Source organism: Euprymna scolopes, chromosome 1 (genome assembly GCF_053919585.1).
Source record: "Euprymna scolopes isolate OS-2025 chromosome 1, ASM5391958v1, whole genome shotgun sequence".
Lineage (NCBI taxonomy): Eukaryota > Metazoa > Mollusca > Cephalopoda > Sepiida > Sepiolidae > Euprymna > Euprymna scolopes.
The window spans coordinates 195,013,755-195,028,275 of NC_136482.1; the positions used below are offsets into that span (position 1 = coordinate 195,013,755).

General features: G+C 34.5%; 1 protein-coding gene and 1 pseudogene across 5 annotated transcripts in view; one reads left to right on the forward strand and one right to left on the reverse strand.

Annotated features, from left to right (window-relative positions):
* The window catches only part of LOC145278893 (follistatin-related protein 1-like), a 762,811-nt gene that overhangs the window by 689,347 nt on the left and 58,943 nt on the right, over positions 1-14,521 (reverse strand). The window lies entirely within an intron of this gene.
* LOC145283783 (5S ribosomal RNA) lies at positions 3,162-3,280 on the forward strand (annotated as a pseudogene).

The window sequence follows — 14,521 nt, forward strand, 5'->3', positions numbered from 1 at the left end:
ACGCCATAATGCTTGAATTTGTCCAATTAGTCTTGAAACAATTGTAACTTACAATGAAATACACTTTTGTTGCTATCAATTCTTTTTTTGAAGTTTGGTGTTGTTAATACAGTATATATATATATATATATATATATATATATATATATATATATATATATATATATATTACTTCATTTAATCACATAAATTTATATACGAAGATATAATTTATGAGTAATTTTTTCAGTATTTACTTCAACAGTGCTCAATGCATAGGTTGCGTTAGGTAGTAAGTTATGAAAATATATATGGCAATTAAGCTACACAGAATAGTCTACGCTTCATTCTCGTGAGAATTCGTTAGGCTTATGCCATAAACCTGACAAATTCTCAGGAGAATGAAACGCGGAATATTGTCTAGCATATTGCCATATATATTTTCATAACTATATATATATATATATATATATATATGTGTGTGTGTGTGTGTGTGTGTGTGTGTTTGTGTGTGTGTTAATTCATATTGCTGTCGCTGTCGGTTATTTTTCCGTCTACCAACTTTTGTTTTCCCGTTGAAATCAGTTTTCCATGCGAACATAGTATGCCATGATCTGTGCCAACATGTGTTTAATTTGCAAAAATGCTATTTTGAAATGTCAGAGTTAGTAAAAGCAGTCGGCTTCGGAATGTCCCGATCCGTCCTCTACAATACAAACAACGCTGACCTGAATGCCAGTGAAATGGATGGGCGAGAGAAAGAAAGGGGGCGACTCTAACGCATTTCCGCAAAACAATGGCTCAGGTACCAGACTAGTTTTAATTATACAAAATTACACACAAAAAAAGAAAAAACTTAACGCGGGTCACGTTTATTCAATACATATTTATATTAGATTTATCACGAAAATACAGGGTGACCCCAAAAAACGAGCCCCAACTCTAATTAGGCCCCGTTTCTTAGTGTGTTGTCCGAATAAAATGAAACTTTGGTCATAACTAGTTTACTATATTCAAAACATCACATCAAAACACTAGGTTCTTCGGCCTTTTTTTTCGTTCTACAGCATATGTTCTAGATGGCCTCCATTTAGCGTTTGTTTTTTTTGGGTCACCCTGTATTTACTCGGTAGTTTTTTACTCTTTTCCATCTCAAACAAGACCTATTGGAACAGAAAGGACACTTTATGGGGATTACGTTCAATAGAGAATTGTAGAATCGAGATGTTTGTTTACATTATATTGAAATTTCTGCAGTTAGGACTGTCAGGGAAGCAAACAACAGAAACGAATTAAAAGGTGCCGTAGTCCGAGTGAATAAACTATTAGAGTAAAAGGTTCTTTGGGTTCTAGAGAGCTCAACCTTAAAGGACTGAGATTGTTATGCTTTCTTGCTTGTTGGGAGTGTTTACCTCGATGGGACATAAATGCATAGTATATTCTATTAAATATCTTTTATCAAAACTCAGTGTGTTATAATAATGCGATTAGAAATTCGGGTTGTACGTAAAAGGTAAAATATTACAATAAAAACCAAGAAACTCGCCGATTACCCTCATTAATTACGCATAACATGCCAAGAACAAAAAGAGGTTTCAGCTTGACTGATAGTGTATGACCTATTAGTTTTAAAACTATTTTTGACCCTGAGAGACAAGTTGTAGACGAACCAGCCCAGATGTGGCAAGGATACCCCATACATGGCTAAATTGTGGCTTTATAAATGTATAAGTTCCTCTCTGATTTCGATAAGTGTAGATCCTCTTCTTTACAGTAAGCCTTGTAATGTCGTCAATGTTTTTGATCCATTTTCTATTTCCTGTGAATGTTTTACCAAGGAGTTTTCAAGATGGACTCTTGCGTAAAGTGATAACTCTAATGGTAATCGTTGTTTGAAAATATTTTTGTAGTTATTAAAGGACAGGTGTTTACAAGGAGCAAAATTAAAATGAAGTACCAACCAGTTACAGTCTTCGTTCACTACCGACTGAAAATAGTTTTCTCGGGATTCTGCAATGGTTTTGGATATGTATACATTCGTTTTTCACTCAATGTCAATTATAGAGAGTCGTGTCATTGGCAAATGTACTCATTTGAGACACAGTTTTATCAGGGAGGTCATCCATGAATATTAGAAATAATAATTGTCGCATGATCAATCCCTGGAACATATCTGCATTAAAATAATGTGGTTTAAAGGTTGGGCCATCGGGGATAAACTTGATTACTTCATTTGTTTAGGACGGATTTGATAATGTACAGTATTCGTTGAGAAATACCATAGGATTTAATTTCCGTTAAGAAGGTCCTCATGGCAAACATTGTAAAAACCTTGATATATAAATGGCTACAAGTCTAGCTTTCCCTGTCTATCCAGTGCATAATATATGCGTTTCGAAATGACGCTTAAAATATCCGCAGTGGAACAGCTTACCATACTGTTGGTTAGAAAGAAGTTTAGTATTTATAAGATATCCGACTTGGTCTTAATTGATTGAAGACATACAAGTTTTAGTGAAGAGACTCATAGGACGAAAAGTAAGCTGATTCTTTTTTTGACAGAATTCTTGAATACTGATAGAATTCCGGTTATCAGAGAAGCAAGACTCGGCTAGGTAGTTGTCAAAAAGTTTGGAGAGGAGCGGAGCTGGCGGAGTGTTTCATATTTGGAATAGCATGGGTGAAATCAGACCCAGGCACCTAGGAGGTGGCTACGTTTTTCATGCTACCACAGACATGAGATAGGGTAACTTCCATATCTACGAATGTGGCTTTTGTCCACAAAAGTAAACTATAGAGGGAGTCGTGTGTGTTCCAAATCGAACTGTCGGACCAGAAGGTTAGTTTCCCCAATTGCTCTGCTAGCGATATCATGGTTGTTGGATAGTGGAGCAACTGTTGATTGTTTATTAATAACTATTATTAATAATCCGGAAATCATGAGTTCATATTTTCTGTAACTCGATACATTTCCTGATCACAACATTAGGTCTTGAACAGTTCGCTATGTCTTCTCTTGGCTGCAGCTATTTCACTCTGAAAAAAACAACACTAATAGTTTTCTAAGAATACATTTAATGTATTATCATTTTACTGTTAAAAAACAAACAAACCATGAATACAGCCTGAAAAGGTGGATGTCTGATATGGAGTTTAACGTTAATTATAGTTATAGTTGCACAATGTACGGAATCATCACGTTGACACACCGGTTCCCGTCAGATCACCGAAGGTAAGCAACGTTGAGCCTGGTCATTACTAAAATGGGTGACTGATTTGGGAAGTCCAGGTGCTGTATGTAAGAGGATGTCGTCACCTCCCTGCAAAAAAAGTTGCAAAAACCTAACGTCGGATATACATGCGACTGGGGACCTAACAAGGATATACATGCGACTGGGGACCGGTTGTGAATTTCATACTCCCATGAAACTTCCTTCTTCGGAGGAAGCCGGTTAAACCCTGAATAGGGTAGTGCTGACTGCACACACACACACACACACACACACACACACACATAGTTGCGCAATCGCCACTCGTGCATTATATTCAACATAGTAAATACACTTTTTTAAGCTGTAAATTTATTTTGATCTGGTTTGCATTTCTTGCGAATCATTTTTTAGATACACGGGCATGGAGAAATCCCAAACAGCTAGAAGCAAAATACCCATCTAAATACTGACCAGGCTAAATGTTACTAAACTTAAACGATATTCAAATGTACCTTTTGAATGCTTAAGAATTAAGGTCAGCAGTAGTTGTACGAGCTACTGAATATAGATTTGCTGTGCTTTTGTTTGATAAGAGAACTGTCAAAAAGGATAACTCGTTTTTTTTATCTCTGCCGCTGAATTTAAATGATTTGCATAATTATGCGTACGCTTCAAAGTTATTTATAATAGTACAAATATATTAACGAGAAATAGCATACTTTCTTGTAGATGAGTATCGTTTTCTTTTCTACATAAAAGACAGAAAAAGAAAAGTAGGTCAGTGACACAGACGTGTCAATTGTTGTTTGTTGCGACTAATAAACTGTTTATATATATATATATATATATATATATATATATATATATATATATATATATATGTGTGTGTGTGTGTGTGTGTGGGTGTGTGTGTGTGTGTGTATGTGTACTAATAGGCCACCTGGACTTGCCCGGTCGTAGAATACGCATAAATATTATATTTTAATTCAAACGGATTTATTATTTATTATTACAGGCCCAATTCTCTGGTGATTATCATCCAATAATGATTTCAAAAGTTATAAGATATATGACTTCAGTACCATCTGTAAAAATCGAAACCAGAACTTCTGTCGCTGCAGTCATATTAGTTAATTAACTCTCAAACATCGTTACGATATGCGTCACCGTCATTGGATACGAAAAGTTAAACATTTAGCAACTTTGAGCCACGTATCTTTAATTTTGCGTATGTGCAAAAACAACAGCTTGGATAATGTTTTATTAAACTTACCTTGCTAAGATCAACTGTTTTACTTGCAAATATACGTCGTCATACATGAAACTACCTGTAAATAATATATATCTGGTAATGTATTTCCGTTAACTGCCACATTCTAATTAACAACACTATTTTGGTTCTTTTCAATATGCGTTGGAAAACGCGCTCCTCCATTGTTCTGCCGATAAATTTACTATCTTATTTGTTACATTTTTTTTTTACTAATTTCTAACACATCAGTATCACACATTAAGAGCGAAATCGCGGTAGACTATGAGAACAAAGAGTAAGTTCACAGTTTGCTTATTTTTATTGTGATTATATTGAAAAATAAATAGATATATGAAAATAATATAACAGAAGCAAACGAGACCTTCCTTGGTTTTTCTATTTTTTCATACGTCACACCAATACAACAACCAGTTCCTTGCATTGCCATAGACTTCTTACTATTTACTCCATATCTATTTACCAGCAATACTTCAATTATTTATTTTATAAACAAGCATACTTTTTACCAAACTTTACTAGCAGTAATAATAATTGCAAAACTTTGCTAACACCACGTTTTTTTTTTTAATTTAGTTCATTAAACATTTTTTTTTCTTAAAAACGCCAATGGTTGATTTATCATTTCTGAAACGTAATAACTTTCGGCATTATTTAGAAGGAAACACATGTTGAAAATATGTTTGTAAAAATGTACACATGTATTCTGTGAACACAATAGTAATATGTTTAATAATAATATTTTTGCATTATAATGAAGTTTTACAGTTTACTTTAATTCTGATTTTACAGTGTCATTTCCCTTTAAGTAAATAGGAAATATGGCGGCGAAAATTATCTGTGCATGCCAGAAAAAAACAAACAAACAATCAACAAAATGTAGTTTTCTTTTCTTTCTATTACATCCATATTCAATTCTGCTATGAACTTCAATGTACAAAATAGTTTCCAGACTCAGTATAAGAACTAAAATCTAGTGTTAACTTTTTGTTACATTTGTCTTCAGTCGAAGTTCGCAAATAATTAAGAGCCTCTTAACTAGGGATAACATTGTAGTAGATGGAATACAAAGATATTCATAGATTCCATTAAAGTTTTTTTTCTTAAATACTTAGTTGGTAAAAAGTTGAGAACATAATTTTATTTTACACAATTGACCATTTCAATATGTTATATCCTCTTTTTAGTCTTTTGATCTCACTGAATTCCAGGCCAAGAATTGATCTAGTCTGGTGGAGTATCCAGCTTTGTGTTGCTACTTAAGGTAACATCACTAAGAGAAGGTGCACCATTTTTTGTAAAAAATAGTGTGCTTAACCGTACCGAGGAAATCTTATTTAAACTGCGAATACTATGTTATATTGACTATTTTTTTTAGGGAATAGTATCCCCATGCCAGGTGTAGAGAGTGACCAATAGATAGTGTCTATTAAGTATTTAAGGTTTCTATGCTTACCAAATAGCGTAATATCTCTTTTACTAAAAATTTAGTTTGTTACAGAAGCCAATACATTAATGAATCTGGAAGAACTTCCCTTTATTCCTGCACTTAAGACAATGATACAAAGTAATGGATAACTATAACATTCAAAAACGAATCTGCTGGTTTATACGTTCGTTTCGTCGAGTCAAAATCATAAGTCGTATAACGACAAACAGTTGTTTATGATTTGCTATATAATATATAAGGTGTCCCAATAAAATCGCTTTAAATTATCTCAACTTTCTAGATGAATAGGCTATGCCACATTCCCAAGAGATATTTAGGAATAAGGAATGGCACTTCCGGCAGGATGGAGCACTTGTCCCCTATCATCATGATGCAAGAGCATATCTTGAAAGTCACCTGAATAACAAATATGTAGGACGAAGAGGAAGTATCGAGTACTGTCCACGCTCACAAGACTTGATCCCCTCCCCATGGATTTTTCTCTTTTGGGGGGGCGGGTGGGGGTTGGGGCGCATATTAAACAGAGGGTTCACACCATAAAACGAGCTACAATGAATGAGTTGAAAGCAACTATTGAAAGAAGATGTGTCAACATACGAAGTGGACTGATTAGGAGCGTTTTCGATTCAATCAGTGAACGTTGTCAGCTGTTCATGGACCACAATGGCCAACAATTTGAACACTTTCGATTATTAGCTGGTTTCTATGTTTTTTTACAGTATTTTGATACATGAAACTTTTATTTATAAATGTTGGTTTTATGGTCATTTAAAAAGTTTATACATTTGAGACACCCTATATAAATACATGTACGCCCACATGCATTTGATATCACATTTTATTTTGTAAATCCAGGAGCTACCGAATAAAGCAAGAATTTTAATGCAAACTTTTTCCATGCAAATACATTTCGTCTGGGTTGAGATACTGACTCTGATGCTTCTCTATGGATTTGATGACGTATAAACAGATTGGCCTTTGACTTTAAAATACGTTCCAGTTTTTGATAATACTTCTTTATTAAAGTCAAATCTTTTTTTCTTGGAAATGTTTTATTTGCACTCTGTAAGCATTCAATAGTTACTACGGCCGCGATTTGAAGAAGAAGGTGGGTGTTGAAGCAACAATTATAAGTGAAATTCATGTAGTCCCCATTAGCTATTCCCAAAAGGGCAGTGTTAATCACAAGGTCGGTTTTATATGTGGGGAATATCTAGCTCCCTCAAAAGGGGCACGCTGTATAAGAACAAAAGTAAAAAAATTGTCACTGACCGAGGATAGAAAAGGTGAAGTTTAGCGCTAGAACAGATATTACTCTGTCGTGTTTAATTCTGATCGCTTATTTTGAACAGAACTTTCTTATTTCTTTGCTATCTATCGCAGCTTATATAAACCGTCGTATAAAACTATATTTGGGTGTTTATGTTTTCTTTTTTGGGACACCTACAAGACATGGAAGAACTGAGCGGTGAATATCATTTTTGTCTGCACGACCGTCTTTACGGTCAATTTACCGCTTCTTAACCGTTGTTTGCGCTTGTGTAGAGTCCAAATAACATTTATCAAGCCATTAAATAGTATTCGTCTTATCGAGAAGCAATCCTTTATCCACAAAATGAATTCAGATTTTCCCATTGTTTAGAAAACGGTAGCTTGACTTAATTAGCTATCATTTGGAAACCATAATCGGATTCAGCTCAAATTATTACACATTCCATTTGAAGGGTAGTTCTTTATTAAATTATAAGCATTTTTGTTAAAACTCGCAACTAATGTTAGTGCAACGGCGAAGTTATTGCTAGTCAACGATTGTTATAATCGTTGTAATATTTGTAAAAACAAAATGTTATCATGGCTAAATAAATATGTACAAATAAAATTATTAATCTTATGATATTTAAATAAAAAGGAATGTTAGAAACAAACTCTAATTAAAAATTAGATTGACCTCTGCAGCCTGGCGTAGTCTTACGTAGAGCTCATTTAAAGTGACGTCGTCTTGGAAAAGACATGATGTTTTGATCAGCCAGATATCAGGAACGAGATAGAGCAGACGCAGTCAGAGTTGAGAGAGGAAGAAAGACGATCCACGGACGGAGGAAAACGGAATGCGTTAGTTTAGAGCCGGCTGTGCAGCTTATCAATAAAGAACATCGGTAATAAAGTTGCTGGAAACTAACTCGAGATTTGTTGATTTATTGGGATGAATCTTTTTTGCGGCTTTTCTCAAGGCCCCGTCAAACAAGATCTAAGACGGACCAGGTATGTTTCTCTGATTGACCGGATGTTACTAACGCAGATGACTTTTACTTATCCTTTTCTGTTGTAAATGTTATATGTCCGTCGTTTCACTGTAATTTTAATACATGCATCATCTGAACGAACACTAGCAAAACTAGATTAGACGATGCACAAGTTTAGGCACATGTATATATATATATATATATATATATATATATATGTATATATATATGTATATATATACATATATATATATGAATATATATGTAAATATATGAATATATATGCATATATATGTATATATATGTATATATATATATGTATATATATATGTACATATATGTGTATCAGATTTTCCATTTAATTGGGCACTCTGCTGGATTTCTTAAAAAAAAAAACTAATCATATATATATATATATATATATATATATATATATATATATAAGCTTTTCTAAATGTATTTTCCGTTAATTTTTTTATTTTTACGAGGTGGTCACCACATATCAAGCCCTGGAAGCCACTCGGGGATAAGGGTTATTGCGTTTACAGTACGTTAGTGTTGAGATTTTATAAAGTGTCTTACTTAAGGGGCGGTTCATCAGGAATTTGTTTATGTTGGACTTGAAGACATCAAGGTTGTAGTCAGGTAGGAAACAGGCAGACGGAACAGAGTTCCACAGGCGTGTACTTCTAAGAAAGAAGCTTTGTTCATGGAATCTACGTTTTGGTTTTGGCACAGATAAAGAGTGGGGACATTTTTTCACGGTGGTTTCAGCTAAAGGGGTGCTCCTCGTGAAAGATTGGCGAGAGGACCAGAGATTGGAGCTCAGATGTGCACTTGCAATGGAAGTAATGATAAGACATCCCCCACTAAGCCACGAAGTCTATTTTGTACTCTGTCAAGGCAGGATAGGCTGTTTCTAGCAGCTCTTGCCCAGATGTGGCAACAGTACTCCATCCTTGGACGTACTTGGCTGTTATACAGATAGAGAATTGCATCAGCAGTCAGATATCTTCCGGAACGGTAGAAGGATCCTACCACTTTCCCAGCAACCTTGGCAATAGACGTGTACGTGTTCCATTTCAGGTCAGGAGTAAAGGTCAAGCCCAGAAGCTTATCAAAACATAGCGCTTCACTTGATGCCATATGGGATAAGGGCGATGATGATGTAAAGATAGGAGCTTGGTTTTAGATGCATTAAAAGTGACCAGCCACCATTTCCCCCACTGTACAACCCGCTCGATATCAGAGGAGAGAGAATCAGAGAGAACTTTGTCATTTACTGCCTTTGATGTGTTGCCATTATATGCATTCAATTTCACAGCAAAACCAATTGCAATTAGCAAACAACTTCCGTAGAGAAATTTGATGGCGGGGTGTACGAGATGTCTTTAATAAGTTTATTGTTATTACACACATGATACTCTAGTTCCCTTCAAAGTAATCTCCTCCTGTTGTAATGCACTTGTTATACTGTTCGAACAGATTCTTGAAGGCGTCATCAAAGTCCTGTGTGGGCGTGTCAATGACTCTCGTTACAGCAGCTTCCTTCTCCTCAATTGCCTTATAACGACAGCATCTAAAGTTTTCCTTGAGCTTAGCTAATAACCAAAAGTCACAGGCAACAATGTCGATGGAGGGCAAGGAATTTTCTTTACATCTTGGTCAAATAGTCTGTGATAAGCATGAAGTTGTAAATTGTACCGAGGAGAAAAACTTCGCACAAACATTCCGCATTCCTGTCATCGAGAATAATCGTGTGTACAGTGTCAACACTGACAGAAAACTGCAATTATTGTCGTAATAAACATACAGCAGCCATTATCTATGAAATTCTTTATTTGGTCAATCAACTTTAGTGTTCCGGCTTCTTTACTCCTCTGTCACCTCTCATCATCCTTCACGGGCTACCTGCCTTCCATGAATCTCTTATGCCACTCATAAACTGATTCGAAATTCATGCAAGATGATCCAAAAGCAGTCTGAAGCATTACACACGCTTCTGTAGCATTTTTCGTAGTTTAAAACAAAATTTCATTGCATATCGTTCTTCTAAAGTGTCCTCACGTCCAGATTGCATTTTTGAAATTCACTAGTTGTGACAATCAGGCTTTAGTAGGACGTATTCTATTTGCTGCTGTAGTTTTTCAGTTGAATGTGAACTCATAAAAATAGTCCAGTGATCTTATATGATGTATAACAATAACATACTGAATTTTCAAGACTCTACAACATGCCTGAACGAGAATGGTCTGAAAACTTATTTAAATCACCTCGTATTTTAATTTTTGTGAACGCGCGTAAAAATTTATGCATTTTTGATGAGTCGATTGGAACGCGTGATGCAGTTTTATTTTAGACACCTGAATGAGTTTGAAATCGAATAGACATGTGTGTGTGTGCGCGCGTGTGTGTGTGTTGTTCCGGTTGTGTGTGTATGTATGAGAAAGAGAGAGAGAATGAGTAAGAAAGATAATGAAATAGAGAGTGAAAGAGAGATAGATTGCGCTGGATAATCAAATTACATCCTTTTTTAATGATCAAGCTTAATTCACTTAATTTAAACACCACTAATTCAGTTTTCCTATTTGCTTGCTATTTGAATATTATGATTTTCTACGAAAGGCCTTCTAAAAGTAACGCCTCCTACTTTTTCTGTCCAAGGGATCAGAGGGGACTTCAAATCACATTGTTATGATAAACCGATTCAGGGATTCATAACCAGAAAGTTTCATCTCTCGGGTGCGGATATTGAGATGTGGAAAGATAAAAAAAAGCAAACTATCATGGACATGCGTCAGAAGCAGAGCTGCTTCATTAGATCCCTAACAAAAGTGCATTGAGAATGGTGGTGATTATACTGAAATATTAATTCTAGATCAAAAACTGTCACTCGTTTTAATGGTAACATTTTCTGTCTTCGGAGCTCTTCAACGTTTTCGGTTTTAATTTTACTATTGTAACGACCCTTGCATGAGAAAACGTGCAACACACACCCATGCACAACCATTGCTTGCAAAATTGCATTAAGAAAGTTGGTGACTATGTAGAAAAGTAATTTCGGTAGCACAAAATGTCGTCTTAATGGTACTACCGTTGTTTTCTGTAGCCTTTCAACTTTTTAGTTAAAGAAAATAAGAAGAGAAGATGTTATACTTTTTATAATGACGTGTTATTCTGCTTTTTCAATTTTTAGTGGAGTAACTCCGACATATTGAAAAATCCAGAAATAAAAACGAGAGTGAGGGAAAGAGAGAAAGAGATAGAGAGAGAGAGGGGGGGAGCGGAGAGAAATAAATAGCACAAGTTCTACCCTGATAGTATAATTATTCCGCCACAGTTATCGGAGAAATTTTATTTCTTAATAATTAATTCATTTATTTAGAAAATTGTTATCAAATTTTCCCACGAGATTCAAATTAATTAAAACGCTATTTCATCGAAGCATCAAGATATCATTCATAAGTAGATCATCAAAAGAAGTGTTGCCTCATAACGCTTGCCATTCTACACGTCAAGAGTCTTACTAACAGCAACATTTAAAATATGCCTTTCAATCTTATTTACATATCAGGTGAGGATCCTGCGCAATAGAATGCACCGAAAAGACCAGTGCGTTTGTAAAAATACATACGATCATTTTTTTTTCCAGATTACAGCAAGTACATACGTTTAATATAATGAACACGAAACAACGTTCGACGTTTCTGAATTTTTGAGATAAGGATTGGTTATTCGTATTAGATTCTTCGGACTACTGTTCTAATCTTGAATGTTATTTTAACAACGTTTCATTCGATGGAATCTCCAACCTTCTTCATGTGTATCTTGTTGAACGCTGGAATGGTTCTGGCGAAATCATGAATTTTTATTGAATTTCCGAAATTTTTTCACGGGGGTAGCATGCTCTCGTTCCGTCAGCCGTGAGTGGATAGACGTCCGAAGTAATTCGTAACTGTATTTTATATCGCCCACACTGTGAATTCAACGTTCAACGTCCAGGAGAACATTACTTTGACAGTTAATTTCCCACGTACTCGTACCACTTCGCTATAAGTCCTTGCAAACTATCTCCGTGGAGTAAATAAAAGGTTCCGTTAAAAATTCCGTCCAAATTCCCGAGTTTGACAAACACATTTCCGTGGTTCGACAAGATACACCCGAAGAAGGTCGGAGGCTACATCGACCGAAACGTTGTGAAAATGTAAGTCAAGATGAGAACAGTAATCCTATGAATCCAAATAGTACAAAAAATATTGCGAATAAAGAAGTCATTGAATGTATGAAGTAAATCTGGTTAATAAGGATGAAGTAACGAAAGCGCAGCGTTTGTGTGGAAATGATTGTAGGAAGCGATGTGTACGTACCATGCACAGTTAACAAAAGTTAACAACTCCGCAATCGAATTCAGCAGCAAGACTATCAGTTGAGAATCATTTCAAAGTTTGGATCCCTACTTTAATAAATTCCAATAAGAATTGAATTTCCTTTCAATTCTTGCAAAGTTGCACACATTTTCAATAGATTCTTATGCCCGTTAGAATTTTGGTCGAACACATATCTGAGGAAGATTTTACCTAAAAATTATATAACATGGAACTTCCATCTGAGCCTGTTGACGCAAATATATGATCTCTACAATAATATAAATGAAACTTTGTGTCTGTGAGTTCGATCCTTATAGACTCCGAAACGGCTCAACAGATTTTCTTTAAAATTTACAGAAGTGTAGTGCATAAGTCTGGATTGATTTTAGTTGTCTCAGAATACCCCCCGATAATTACCGATAATCGACACCGTTATTTTAATTTATCTATCATCGGAAAAGCTCTTTTTTCCATGTTAGAAACAATAATAGAACAACGGACCGTGAGAATTCTACTGTGGGTAAGTTTATAGCGTGTTTTATTGTTTTTTTTTTTGCATGACGTTGTCGGTAGGTTTAAAATCCGCACGTAACTTTCTTAATTTTTTTTTCATTAACTGCAAAGAATTTTATAAAAAAAATTACGTGTTTTCTTTTTTTTTTTTTACATTTTTATTTTTTGCATAACGTGGTTTAAACCCCGCACGTGAATTTCTTAATGTTTTTGTTTCTTAACTGGAAAGAACTTTATATAAAATAACTTTATAAAAAATAGTAGGTCCTCTAGAGTACAATATAGAATAGCATTTATTTGGACTAAGTTACTGCATCGAAGCATGTGAAGATTCCTCCCTGGCGATTTTGATGAAAATAAAAATATATGAGTGTGAAATAAATATTCGTTGATCATCATTCAATCTCGGGAAACATCGGGTCTCCCGGCTAGTATTATATAAAATACATCTCGTGCTTCCTAGGCTCAAATGTTTGAGTTTGGATGTGTCTATTCGTTTCACCTATATATTTTATTACATTCTATAACGTTCTTATACATACATAGGTATATATATATATATATATATATATATATATATATATATATATATATATATATATGCATGTATATACATATATATGCATGTATATACATATACATATATGTATATATAGATACATATGTATTAATATATATATATATATATATATAGAGAGAGAGAGAGAGATACATATGTATTAATATATATATGTACATGCATATATATACATACATATACATATATATATATTAATACATAGGTATGTATATATATATACACACACATATACATATATATACATATATATATTAATACATACGTATGTATATATATATATATATACACACACATATCTATACGGCACTAGTACTAATTTAAACAACATTCTTTCAAACACTAATCGGTTTTTTTTTTAAACAAGATGCTTTCTATGCTGGTTCATGTACGACAGCCACAAAGTTTGCTTCTTTTTCTTTATTGTTTTTAGCGCAAACTGATTTCGTAATCTGTTGATTATATTTCAATCAACACACCCACTAGATACCAAATGATAATATTATACCTTCCATGCTTTTAACTAGCACTCGGTCAGTAGATCTCCAACATTCTTTTCCTCAATGAAAGCGCTCACTTGTCTCTAATCGCAAAAAGAACGTGCATATTTGTCCACCTCGTTCTTTAGTTCTCTCTATCATTTTCCCATTCATTCCCTGGCTCCACCACAGACAAACGAAACCACCTAAGATGAAGTCAATAAAGCGAGATATTTATTTTCGTAAAATTTAGCTAAAGTGATTCCTTACAGTTTGTGACTAGAAAAGTAAAAAAAAAAAAAAATGAAAATCGGCTCTTAACAGTTTCATGATACATAGCGTCTGCTGCAAATTGCAATATTTATCAAATAAAGAGGAAAGCCTGCTTTAATATAATATTATATTGTTTTAGATTAGTCCAAATATTTCCA